Below are 14,134 nucleotides of genomic sequence, written 5' to 3'. Positions count from 1 at the left end.
TCCCCTACTCCCCATAAATACGCTCACATCTTAGCGAACATTACAATGTAGAAATGTAAATACATTATGTTTGTGTTATGTCATTGCTTGCGTGCATTTAACTTTTTGTGGTTGATGTGCGCTAGGATACATCCTGCAAGTACTGCTTCGCGTGTTTGTCTTCATCGAACAGTGAGAGAGAGGGGGAGAAACAAAATTAGAAAGACTGACAGACAGACAAAGAAAACAAATAAAAATGTCAGTTATGTGCATGTAAAGCACAAAGAGATAACAACAACAACAACAACAACAACACGATATGAAGTGTTTAAGTGTTCGGTAAAATGCCTACATCGACCAAAAGGCTTATCTCTGACAAAGAAAGGGGGGGGGGGGGACTCGGTTTGGAAACGAGTAAATAAATAATAATTCGTATCTTACAACAGAACAGACTTTTAAATTAATTACTTATAGATAATCAATTTAGTCATTCGTTTGTGTGAAAAAAACACGTGATAATTAATAAATTATTATGAATCTAACAACAAAAGGAAGAATTTAATTGATTACAAATATTTCATCTAGTTATTCATTTGTGCTTTATGAATTATCATTTTGTATCATACCTTAGTTATTACTTTAAGTTATTATTTTTACCATTAAAATCTTATGTGTTCATATATATATATATATATATATGTGTGTGTGTGTGTGTGTGTGTGTGTGTGTGTGTGTGTGTGTTTACATATAATTATTTGATTTGACATCTTCGCTTACAAAATTATGTGCTTATTGCTTATGCATTTTTAATGCATTTTCGTAATGTTATTGTCATTGTTATTATTGTTATGATAACAATAACAACAATCATCATCATTATTATTATCATCATCTGTTTTCCCCCACTTTGCATAAAACTAAATGTTACGCCGGGGTGATCAGAACTTCATTAACAATGAAAAAAGTTTATTAACAAATAGGTAACTATTGGATGAAAGACATGAATGATTGGTTGAATGAATAGAAGCGAATGAACAAATGAATGAATAAACAACTGAATAACCGAATGAATAAATAAACAAATATCGCAGGCTACAGCGAGTCCGCAACATATGAAACGGCACAGTAACGCACACTGACACAGTTTGGGCGTGAAAACGCCACAAAATTTGGCGGCCATCACAAATGAAGTTTGCTACAGTAAGACTAAACATAGACAACCAAGCGGAACACTAACTTTAACAACAAAGTCCATGTTTGGCTTCATCAGTTGTGAAAACAATAGGGTCAGTCTTCTGCTAAGCCACGCCCCCTTCCTTCATTAAGACGCTGGAGCCTCTTCTGTATCTTGTGTCGGCATGCTTTCTGGACCTGTCAGTCAAAGAGTGGCGGGAAGCTCGCGCCTTGCTGACTGGCTCCCTGAGAGGTGTTAATGAAGGGAAGGCCGTGATCAGCTCCCGGCCACCTTGGCTGTTTGTCTTAAATAGCTCTTCCCTTCTTCCCTTCATACTTCCTCGCTTCCTGATCCTGACTCCGACCTTCCGACTGCAACACAGTTCAGCTTAGAGTTCCGGACTGGAATTCTGAGGACAGGATCTGACTGACAACTTAATTCTTTTCGGGAAAAAAAAGAGAAACTACCATCAACTGATTATTTACTATCCATAATTATTCACTGTAAAACGTAACCATGGAAAGTGAACAGAGGTCCACCGTAGACTGCACTAAAAAAGCTCCTGCAGCCCAAAACAACGATTTCTCCGAAAACGAAAACGACGAGGAAGACTACTCTGTGTATTCTGACGATTCCGACGGAGACAGCTCCGGCGACGTGCCCAGGAAGCGGCGGAAGAAGGAGAGGAAGGTGCCCCTGACGGAGGAGGAGGCGGAGAGACGGCGCGTGCTGGCCAACTCCCAGGAGCGGGAGCGGATGAACCGCCTCAACAGGGCCCTCCACAACCTCCGCCGGGTCCTGCCAGCAGAGCTGTCCGTCTCCAACCGCCGTCTGTCCAAGATTCGAACCCTGCGTCTGGCGATGAGCTACATCCGGGGCCTGTCCAGGATGCTTGCCGAGGACGATGCGGCCCGGAGCGGCGAGAGGTACCCCGCGCAAGTTCTGCAGCAGCCACCCGGCTACCCGTGCTACGCCACACCTTCCTCCTACCCGCCGTACCCACCACCGGCACAGTTCCAGTCCCCGGCGGCCTTCGCCACCGCTCACCACTTCCTGGGCGACAGGGGCGGGGGTCCCGATGAAGGCTACTACTCCTCCTTCTGCAGCGACTCCTCCTTCCTGGGGGGGTCCTACACCACTCCTACCTTCCCCTACACCCACCACCACCACCCCTCCATGCTGTCCGGGTCCGCGGACGAGGGTGTGGGGGACACGTCGTCGTGTGCAGTGGTGTCGCCGCCAGTGGCCGGCTCCTTCCCGTCTCCTTGCGGCCCTCCCTGGCACGGCGCCAGCCCGGCGGGCAGCAGGCACGTGCACACCGACACCGGCCCCGGGGCCTTCACCCCCAGTCTGGGCTCTGAGGACAGGAGGGTACCCCACGGTTGGGAGTGTGGCTTCGTCACGGGAGGAGAGCCGCTCCGGGTGTCGCCGGCTGCCGGAGGCTTCATGTCCTCACCTGTCCCGTTTCCCACACCTGTTTCATCCCATCACGGACACCCCCAGCAAACGGGGTCGGGGTTCGAGTCCCGACCTGTGCACTTTTCCACGCCCCTGTCTCATCATCACCTCCCAGCCGCCCAGCAGCAGCGCACGGGGTTCGTGTCATCTGACGTGGGGGCTTCCCCTTGTGGGCTGTGGTCCTCCGCGGCCTGTGCTGAGAATGCTGCTGCCTTGTGAGGTCAGTCTGTCTGTATTGTCTGTCTGAGATGTCTGTTCACCTGGTGCTGTTCTTTCGTGTTGTTGTTTTGTTTGGTCAGTCACCTACTTTTTCTCTTCTCTTTTTTCTTTCTTGTTGTTGTTGTTGTCAACTACATACCCGATATGTAAAGTGTAAACGTCACTGTGTGAATGAAGGAATTTATTTTAAAATCCAGTCGTCCCATCACTAACTGGGATTATTTCAATTTGGATAGAAATTACAAAATTTGGGAAAAAGTGCAATCATAAAATACAGAAAATGTGAACACTTAGAACGAACAGATGATAAGGAAAAATAGACCAGAGTTTCTAATCGGGCTGCCCGCTAAGTGAAATATTCGTAAGACAGTGACATCGGAACACACAAATTTGCTTCGAACTGCAAGCATTAAAGGCCATGCTTCAAAAAATACCTGTTTTGTAAGTGAATGGGTAATCACACTGAAGAACCATACTAATGGAAGTGACGCGAATCTTTCTCAACAGATTAAAAAAAAAAAAAAAAAAAAAAAGTAACATGAAAGGCATGCATTTTCGCGCATTTTATTAAAGCCATGGAATGAAACATGTATCAGAACCCACCAATTTAGATTTTGTAACTGAAGTTGTTTAACTGGTTGTCTTTAATTTTCATCTATATTTTTTTTTACAAAGGAGAGAGACACACAGAGAGATACAGACAGTGAGGCAGATGAGAATAATAGGAAAGGATAGAGACAGACAGAGAGAGAGAAAGAGACAGAAAGAGACAGACGGAGAGAGGGAAAGAGACAGAGAGAGGGAAAGAGAGAGACAGACAGAAAGATATCGGTGGTCGTGTCAATGTTTATTTCAAAACTTTAAAATCAGCAACAAGACAGCTGCAGGAAACCAGATCAGTTCTTCAGTCCATGATGGCTTCACCAAGTTAAATAAATAAATAAATAAATAAATAAGGCGACAAACGGTCTCTAAACAGTTCCATGTACCCTGAAGGAAAACATCGGGTGTTTAAATTGAGTACAATATGCTCCGTATAAAATGAAATTATTGGCTGTTTAGCTCGATAATAATCGCTTAACTTTTCTTAACGCTTCGGTTTGATATTTCAGAAAACAATACACTTGTCACCCAACCGTGTATGTGTAAGTGTATAAAAAAAAAAAAAGTGACAATGTACGAATAAAAAAAACACACAAACAAAACAACAACAACAACACACACACACACACACACACACACACACACACACACACAAGATGCTCCGCAAAATTTCCTCATTGTTCTTCGCCCCCACCCTTTTTTCCCCGATCCCACCGACCCCCTTCTATCTCGATCTCTCATTTTCTGTTGACTCTCTCATTGCAGTGCTATCTCTGTGTGTGTGTGTGTGTGTGTGTGTGTGTGTGCATGCATTAGTTGTGGCTACTCTTTTTCCCGTTTCTCTGAGAACCGCGGATCTTCGTTTCGGCAACTGCAACTGAGTTGTTCTCTCTTTTTTTTTTTTTATATATATATATATAAATTCTAAATACTGACCTGCGCATATCAACTATTCGTCCTGTATCTTTCTAAATTCTATGTTCAGTTTCTATCTAAAGAGAAAAATCCATCTTTTCTTATATACTCTGAAAGCTGTACAAGAGCGTGGACCAATCGGTAAAGTCAAAATCTGTATTCTAAAAACTTTTTTTTCTCTCCCAGCAAATGAGACCGCATTTTTACACCGCTTTCCTGCTTCGAATACACTTACTTATACCGGTACTGTGACAAACGACCTGAATCTATTAATAATGATATTGTGATTAACTGTCTGAATGGGATTGTGAGGACGTAGTTGTTCACTGGCTCATAAATGTCGCTCAAAAAAAGGATGTTTGGAGGGTTTGTGTTTTTTTGGGGGGTTTTTGGTTTTTTTGTTGTTGTTTTTTTTTAACAAGATAACCAATGTCAACCCCAAAATATGTTATGATTTTTGTTAGGATGTATTTTTTGTGGTTAAGTAAAAGTTGTAATTTTCATTTTATTTTAAAGATAACCAATGACAGAATATATGTTAACTTTTGTAATATTGTAGTCGCCTCTGTTTGTTTTTTTTGTTTTTTTTTTAAACCGACTCTTGAGAAACAGGCCGTAAAGAGCTAGTCTACAGGACAGATTTTCTGGGTTTTCCGGGAGGGGGGTTCTAATTATAGTTTCTGTAACCCTTTATCAAATTCTAATAATGAGGTTTTGAAATTAAAAACTCACCCGTTTGGCCCGTTCAGGGTTATGTATGCGGCATGTGATAGTCGTGAGTGAAAGCGCATTGAGTTGTCTCCGCACAATAAGTGCTAAAAGAGAGAAAGCAGAGAGAGAGAGTCAAAGTCAAAAATATTTTTATTGTCAGGCATCTCGCTCATAACAATATGGATGAACATTTTCAGCTTTAAAGACGGAGCATTAATTTAAACATCGTTGAGATATTCTCACGGCTTCTATTATAATGTAAGCGAAGTGTTTTGTAGTATACATGTTAACAAAGAACATGTTGTGGTGAGAGAAGGGGTGAGAGGGGGGGCAGGGGGTAGAGTCTGAGTAGTAGTGGAAGAGGACCCCCTAGTATTTGGAACTCAGCATCCATTTCCTGAACGCTTTAAAACCATATCAATAAACCCCGCGAAACCATGCAACTTTAACCGTTTATAAATCGTTCCATTCCCTCTAGCACCCCCACCCCTGCATTAAACGAGGAGTAAATCACTCAAGAAAACGACGGAGTAATGAGGGGAACAAGTTTCTCCCAAAGGAGCAGACGACACTCGGGGCACTGGCCACTCACCAAGCTGGCGTATCGCCTGGGCGCCACTGTTGATGACACCGGCCTAACTGGGCCTCCCGCTGACCAATTAGCCGCCATCTTCACGGGTTAGCCACTTTAGTGCCCCTCCCCCGCGCGTGGGAAGAGATAAGTCAGCTGAAAACACCCTGTGACCCAGAGGGCGGAGACAAGGCTGCTCTTGTGGTCTCGTACGATCGCGCGAGCTGCCAGCACGTGCCTGCCGACTGCGCATGTCTGTGTGCGCGCTGAGTGGCAGTGATAAGTTGGCTGACGGTGAACGGTTTATGGGGGGGGGGGGGGGGGGGGCGATTGGAGACAACCACGAACTTCCAAGTTCCGGCATGGATCGAAAGGACCGAAAAAAAGACAACCCTCCCCAACCTTCAATGCACCAAATATCAAATGAATAACAAAAACAAAACAAAACAAAAAATAAAATAAATAATTAACAGACAAGAAAAACAACAACAACAAACAATAAGTGCCATCCTGATGTACTAACCCGTAGGATCAATGAGTAGGTATATATTATGTGTGTCCCAGCTCACAGCTATATATTATGTGTGTCCCAGCTCACAGCTATATATTATGTGTGTCCCAACTCACAGCTATATATTATGTATGTCCCAACTCACAGCTTATATCACAGATTGACACAAGTTTACGGTTGGGCCAACAGCAAACTGAAGTGAGAGCTGTATTATCAATAGTTTCTCCATTGCAATGGGGAGTCATTCACAACGTAGTCTTTTGTGAAGGACTATGACTCTCAAACTAGGAAGCAAAATTGCACTGGCTCTCAGTGTTGCAGCCTTGGGGGCTAGTTGGCCTTTGGGAACCATCCCAACGCCGACTGTCCTAAACCCTCCTGGCCGAGAGAGTGGGGGATGTAACTTGGGCAAGACACTCTTCATCAAATTCTAGCCCAGATAGTCGGGACAGCAGGTACCTCCTCTGTTGTTCTGATGGTCGGGTTATTATGTAGACCAAGTGTTTGTATTGCCGAAGGTTGGACCTTGACAACTGACCAAACATTTCACATGTTTCACTGGTCATTGCAACATTTCACCGGCAACAACAATCAGTACTGAATTCTGCTTGTCTATCACTGGTCGCAGAATCAATTAAAATCTAGATAATGGCTTTCATGTACCATTTAAACTAACGGGGAAACATGCTAAGGCGTTGGCCTAAGGATGTGTTCACAGAATGTACCCTGATACTATGTTAGTAATAATACATCATATACTATATGGTGTTTTGCAAGACTTGACGAATGGTTAAATTAGATTCGAACTGTTGTCAGACTGTAGTTAGACCTATGACAGAAAACAAGATACGAACTGTTGTCAGACTACAAGATACGAACTGTTGTCAGACTACAAGATACGAACTGTTGTCAGACTACGAACTGTTGTCAGACTACAAGATACGAAATGTTGTCAGACTACGAACTGTTGTCAGACTACAAGATACGAACTGTTGTCAGACTACGAACTGTTGTCAGACTACAAGATACGAAATGTTGTCAGACTACGAACTGTTGTCAGACTACAAGATACGAACTGTTGTCAGACTACAAGACATGAACTGTTGTCAGACTGTAGTTAGACCTGTGACAGAAAACAAGACATGAACTGTTGTCAGACTATAGTTAGACCTGTGACAGAAAACAAGACATGAACTGTTGTCAGACTATAGTTAGACCTGTGACAGAAAACAAGACACGTGAACTGTTGTCTATAGTTAGACCTGTGACAGAAAACAAGACATGAACTGTTGTCAGACTATAGTTAGACCTGTGACAGAAAACAAGACATGAACTGTTGTCAGACTATAGTTAGACCTGTGACAGAAAACAAGACACGTGAACTGTTGTCAGACTATAGTTAGACCTGTGACAGAAAACAAGACATGAACTGTTGTCAGACTATAGTTAGACCTGTGACAGAAAACAAGACATGAATTGTTGTCAGACTATAGTTAGACCTGTGACAGAAAACAAGACACGTGAACTGTTGTCAGACTATAGTTAGACCTGTGACAGAAAACAAGACATGAATTGTTGTCAGACTATAGTTAGACCTGTGACAGAAAACAAGACACGTGAACTGTTGTCAGACTATAGTTAGACCTGTGACAGAAAACAAGACATGAACTGTTGTCAGACTATAGTTAGACCTGTGACAGAAAACAAGACATGAACTGTTGTCAGACTATAGTTAGACCTGTGACAGAAAACAAGACACGTGAACTGTTGTCAGACTATAGTTAGACCTGTGACAGAAAACAAGACATGAACTGTTGTCAGACTATAGTTAGACCTGTGACAGAAAACAAGACACGTGAACTGTTGTCAGACTATAGTTAGACCTGTGACAGAAAACAAGACATGAACTGTTGTCAGACTATAGTTAGACCTGTGACAGAAAACAAGACATGAACTGTTGTCAGACTATAGTTAGACCTGTGACAGAAAACAAGACATGAACTGTTGTCAGACTATAGTTAGACCTGTGACAGAAAACAAGACACGTGAACTGTTGTCTATAGTTAGACCTGTGACAGAAAACAAGACATGAACTGTTGTCAGACTATAGTTAGACCTGTGACAGAAAACAAGACATGAATTGTTGTCAGACTATAGTTAAGCCTCAGTGTGACAGAAAACAAATTGCTCCCCACGCGCGCTCAGCCGGGAAATAAAACTAGAATTTCACTTTATTTCTGTGTTTGTGTGCAGAGTACCGTGGCTACAAGGTGAGGAAAACCAGCTTCACTTTGACAGGAACAGACAGACTGCAACCTGACGATGCAGTGACATGCACGCTGACGTTCCAGCTCCTGCCACGGGAAGGCGACAGCAGTCTACATGCAGTAATCACAGTGCCTACATGTGTTGTTCTTTGCGTCATTTTCCTAATTCACGATTGCCGTTGGATCTGAATAAGATTGCAGACAATTTAGCAAACGAAAAAAAAAAAAAATCACAGGCAAGTGATTTGTACCGATTCAGAAATATCAACAATATACCCACTCAACAAAACCATTCACTAACTAACAAGCACCACTTCGTCTTTTATCAACATAAACTGAAAACATTTCAGGTTACACTAAAAAAAATTTTTTTTTTAAAGCACGGAAAAGCAGAACCCCAAATGAATAAATAAAATGTTATAAGGTTCCACGAGAAATGCCCATTTTCCTGCTTACCTGAGAAACAACAAACTTATTCATCCATATACGTTCCAGTTAAAACCATCACAACGAACGTCTCCAAACTGTTACGTTGTCTTCTGAACTGTTGTCGACATGTTGCTACCGCCTGGAGAGAAATCACCCGGAAAAAAACAAAAAAACAAAAAAAAACCCACCCAAAGATGCAGTGACTAGTGTGATGTCGCTGACATCAACGATGTTACTCCAGTGTCATTAACTGTGTGATCAACGTTACATCACTTTGTGTTGATGCATCGTCCACAAGGATTAGAAGAAAACGATCAGTCAGTGTTTGCAATATGTATGACGTTTGATATTTTGTTCGTGATCGTGACTGATAGTGGTCAGTCTATGAACATGTCGTAATTCAGCGTGATTGTGACTGATAGTGATCAACCTATCAGTGAACATGTCGTAATTCAGCGCCGTGATTGTGACTGATAGTGGTCAGTCCATGAACATGTCGTAATTCAGCGCCGTGATTGTGACTGATAGTGGTCAGTCCATGAACATGTCGTAATTCAGCGTGATTGTCACTGTTTGTGCTCAGCCCATGAACATGTAATTCAGCGTGATTGTCACTGTTAGTGCTCAGTCTATGAACATGTCGTAATTCAGCGTGATTGTCACTGTTTGTGCTCAGCCCATGAACCTGTCGTAATTCAGCGTTGACCGGTGACGTGTATATAATTAGGAGAAAAAAAAAGATAGATGTATAGTGAAGAATTAAGTTCACAACACAACACAACTGGCAATATCTTATCATCACTATTGATGCCAGACGAACAGCAAGTGTTCATGAAGAAGAAGCACCGAGAAAAGGAGCTGAGAGGATGGTCGAACACGGTGCAGTCATCGTTCCGCGCGCGCGCGCGCGCGCGCGCGCGCGTGTGTGTGTGTGTGTGTGTGTGTGTGTGTGTGTGTGTGTGTGTGTGTGTGTGCGTGTGTGTGTGTGTGTATGTGTGTGTGCGTGCACGTGTGTGTATGTGTGTGTGTGGGTGTGTACGTGTATGTGTGTGTGGGTGTGCGTGTGTGTGTGTGTGCGTGCGTGTGTGTGTGTGTGTGTACGTGTGTGTGCGTGTGTGTATGTGTGTGTGTGTGTGTGTGTACGTGTGTGTTTGTGCGTGTATGTGTGTGTGTACGTGTGTGTATGTGTGTGTGTGTACGTGTGTGTTTGTGCGTGTATGTGTGTGTGTGCATGTGTGTGTGTGTGTGTTTGTGCGTGTGTGTGTGTGTGTGCGTGTGCGTGTCACAGTGTGTGTGTGTGTGCGTGAGAGAGAGAGAGAGAGAGAGAGAGAGAGATGTATGTATTACTGCAAAATTGAATGCAATTCAAAGAGAATTAATGGTGTATATATTTTATGAATTTGTTTCATATCCGTGTTTCAATGCCCCCCCTTTTCCTTAAAAAAAGAAGATTTAAAATGTTTACTACCAGCTGACTGAGTTCGTTTTATTGTTGATGTTCTGTGGTTTGGAAAGAAAGTGAAAGTATACCCACCCATCACAACCGCGCGCGCGCACACACACACACACACACACACACACACACACACGCACGCACGCACGCACGCACGCACGCACACACACAGAGTTTCTCTCACACGCACGCGCACGTGCGCGTGTACACACATGACACACATTTTTCATTTTATCATGTTCATCAGTCTGGAGCCTATTTCGTCATTTGGCATCATTGCAAAGCTGATTTCAAAATTGCATTCAACACTCATTTATAGTTGCTTACTACCCAACCAGCTGCGCCAGAAGCTGTATATTGCGGGTTAAACATAGATAGGAAGTTTTCAGCACCGAAAATGATAACATTCTTGAGAAATGGCAGTTGAAATTTTGAAACCTGTATTTGGATGAAAAAGAAAAAAAACTATACCTCACTTGACGAATGATGAAACCGAAATTTATCCTATCCATGGCTGAATCAACTCTTTTTTTTTTCTTTCTTCTTTTTTTGTTTTTGTTTTTGGTTTGTTTGACGAAAATGACCGCTTTTGGACTGCTTTGATGCCAGACAATAGAGGAAAATAACTTCGTTAACCGCATCACCTTTCTTTAATATACATGTGTATGGGACATCGTTAACCGCATGCACTTTTCTTTTATATACATGTGTGTGGGACATCGTTAACCGCATGCACTTTCCTTTTATATAGGCCTACATGTGTGTGGGACATCGTTAACCGCATGCACTTTTCTTTAATATAGGCCAACAGGTGTGTGGGACATCGTTAACCGCAATCACTTTTCTTTAATATACATGTGTATGGGACATCGTTAACCGCATGCACTTTTCTTTTATATAGGCCTACATGTGTGTGGGACATCGTTAACCGCATGCACTTTTCTTTAATAGACATGTGTATGGGACATTCGAAACCAAGTGCACGACGTAATTTGAAGAGGGTAGCCTATACCAGCTGACTGATCGTCCATGCATGACGTAATTTGAGTGATGTCAGTGAGTCACCGAGGTTTTTCAATGATTACATAATCTGATGGCAGATATTATTTACGCACTAAAATGTATAGTTCTAACAAGCAATACAGGCCTAATGGATACAAGCTAACAATAATGGCCACTGATCTATATATATATTTAGATCAGTGAATAATGGCCCACATATATCCTCAGCACCGGATCTATCCTCCACACACACACCTCATGCTTTCATAACTTTTACCGCTTTGTGCAATCAGACATAAGTAATTTGTACAGTATCCACACAAGGAACGCGTGGAATGTGAAGTCACAAACTGGCTTCATGAAAAAACAAAACAAACAAAAAAAAACCCACAAAACAATGCGGGGTGTTAAGAGGTGGACTAAAAGAATGCAGGATCCGCGACAACAACCAGTACACACGGGAAGCAAGCGTGGTTAAATTTTCCCGCTGTTGTGAAAAGAGTTACGTCCCCCAAAACACGGGCACTATCTCCCTCTCTCACGCGCACACACAATATTTACCATTTCAATGTTTAGTAAAAATACTTTAATGTTAAAAATAAAAAAGCCCAGGTTAACTGCTTAACACTCCTTTCACTTCTGGGCACATGTACATTTCCTGACATTCTCTTGCATCTCTCTTCTGATGATCAAATCATCGACACAAATTTGTCCATCTTAGCTCCTCCTCTGACCCTTATAAATACAGTTTTTTCCCATCAACCATCCCCGTCTGGAACTCCCTGCCTGCAACAGCAGCAGAGGCTCCCTCCTTGGTAGCTTTCAAGAGGGAGCTGAACAAGATCACAGTTTAGTCCCCCCCCCCCCCCCCACCCCCCTTTTTTTTTTTTTCCTCCTCCGGAGGGACGCTGCGAGTGACGGTGGGAGGGAGTATGTATACATGTTCTTTCTCATTGTCACCCCCTCCGGAGGAAAGATAGGTCTACTTAGGTTATGACTAGGTATTTACGCCTCTGCGCACACAGGTCATTAATAGTCAGTAATGACGGCTGACCTTCCAATTTGAAGATTGAAGAAGAGGTAAATCCTGATAGATCTGAGAGCGGTCTCAGTACCATAAATCTATGAGAGAAGGGTGATCTATAACAGATGTACGTGACAGTTTGGGGTGGTGGTGGGGAAGGGCGTGTTTACAACAAACGTTTGAGACAAAGTAGGGGGCTAGGTTGTCAATGACATATCATCTTCATGGGACAGAGGGAAGGGGAACAGGGGGGGGGGGAGGGGTCTACAATAGCACAGACGACCCGACATGATTTCTTCATGAACACTCCCACTCCCACCCCCCACCCTGTCTGTCTATTCACTGGACTGAACCTTTCATGGGTTTTGATACTCTGATAATGCATTACTATTTGTTGAACCCCCCACCCCACCCCTGGCCCTCACCTTCCATTTCCAAAAAAAAAAAGAAAAAAAAAAGAAAGAATAAGAATATTTCATTGCAAATGTCATTAACCACACACACACACACACATACATGACACATGTTCACAGATACATGCAATCACAACAATCATATGAGAAACACAGATTCTTTCATCAATTTTATTGCTTTGTGCCTTCATCAATAAATCAACAATATGTTTGTATAACAAACTGAATACAACTTTATATGAACATGATTATCTCAAACTAAATGCTTAATTTTTGTTTTTGCTCCACAACATGATGATGAGGATGGAGACTACACGAACTACTGACAATATGACCTGAATACATATTAAGACACATCTTTAAACACATCCCTATTCCTACCATTATGCATCTGCATACCTGTTTACTTCCCTGGACATGTGTCTATCAATATAATTATTATATTCATGAATCTATGCTCAAACTGTTTTCTATATATAAAAAATAAAATAAAAATAAATAAAAAATTCAGTCAACAACTACCAAAACATCATCAAAAAGACCTGAATGCAAACATCACCACCTGATGACTAAAACTTCAACAATCACAGGTTTTATTCCAAATCATGCTTGGAGTGTAATGATCAACATATCTTCTATTTCATATTTCAAATAAACCTCTGAATGTCATGGCCTTGAAAACACAGGCTGAGTCATTTTGTATTCTGCAGTTTCCTTCCATAATTAGGTACCGCTGAAACCCATAAGGACAAAGGACACTTCCAAACTTTAAAGAAAAAAACATATCATCAGCTAACAAGCTCATTTCTCCATCACACTTGAAAATCTGTTGGTATGCAGCTGCTTTTAATTTCTCTGCTTAGGTGGACTAGAGTTTGCACAGGACAGGACTCAGACCCCTCAGTCTGCACAAGTGGGTCAAGGTAAGTATGTGTAATTGACATGTCTTTTGCTGATGTGCAAAAACCCAGTCTTGGTGCTAAATTTGACGTTAAATACTTCAACATTTTGAGTTTGAAGCTATAAGGGGGGGGAGAAAGAAGACTAGCAACCATTTGTTAACAATACATACAGCAGTCAAGAGAAGCAGTCAGTATTTCTCCTCCTGTTGCCTGCGAAACAGAAAGTAGGCACTGAACAAGTTAGTAGTGTAAAGTCAGGCCACTTGAAATACAATACACACTAATGACTATCCACAACTGCAACATAAATAAAGTTTAAATGTGAGACCCCCCCCCTCCCCCCAGCAAAAAAAACAAAACAAAAAACCCTGTGACTACTAAATGAAGTGTTTACAAAACTGATGTGTCAATAATCACATCATTCATAAATGTAATAAACCCTTGCCAACACATGAAAACTGCTCCTTTTTTTTTCAGAAGTCGAGGCAAATGGAAGAAATTTT

Source organism: Babylonia areolata, chromosome 25 (assembly GCF_041734735.1).
Source record: "Babylonia areolata isolate BAREFJ2019XMU chromosome 25, ASM4173473v1, whole genome shotgun sequence".
Taxonomy (NCBI): Eukaryota; Metazoa; Mollusca; class Gastropoda; order Neogastropoda; family Buccinidae; genus Babylonia; species Babylonia areolata.
This window is presented reverse-complemented; position numbering follows the sequence as displayed.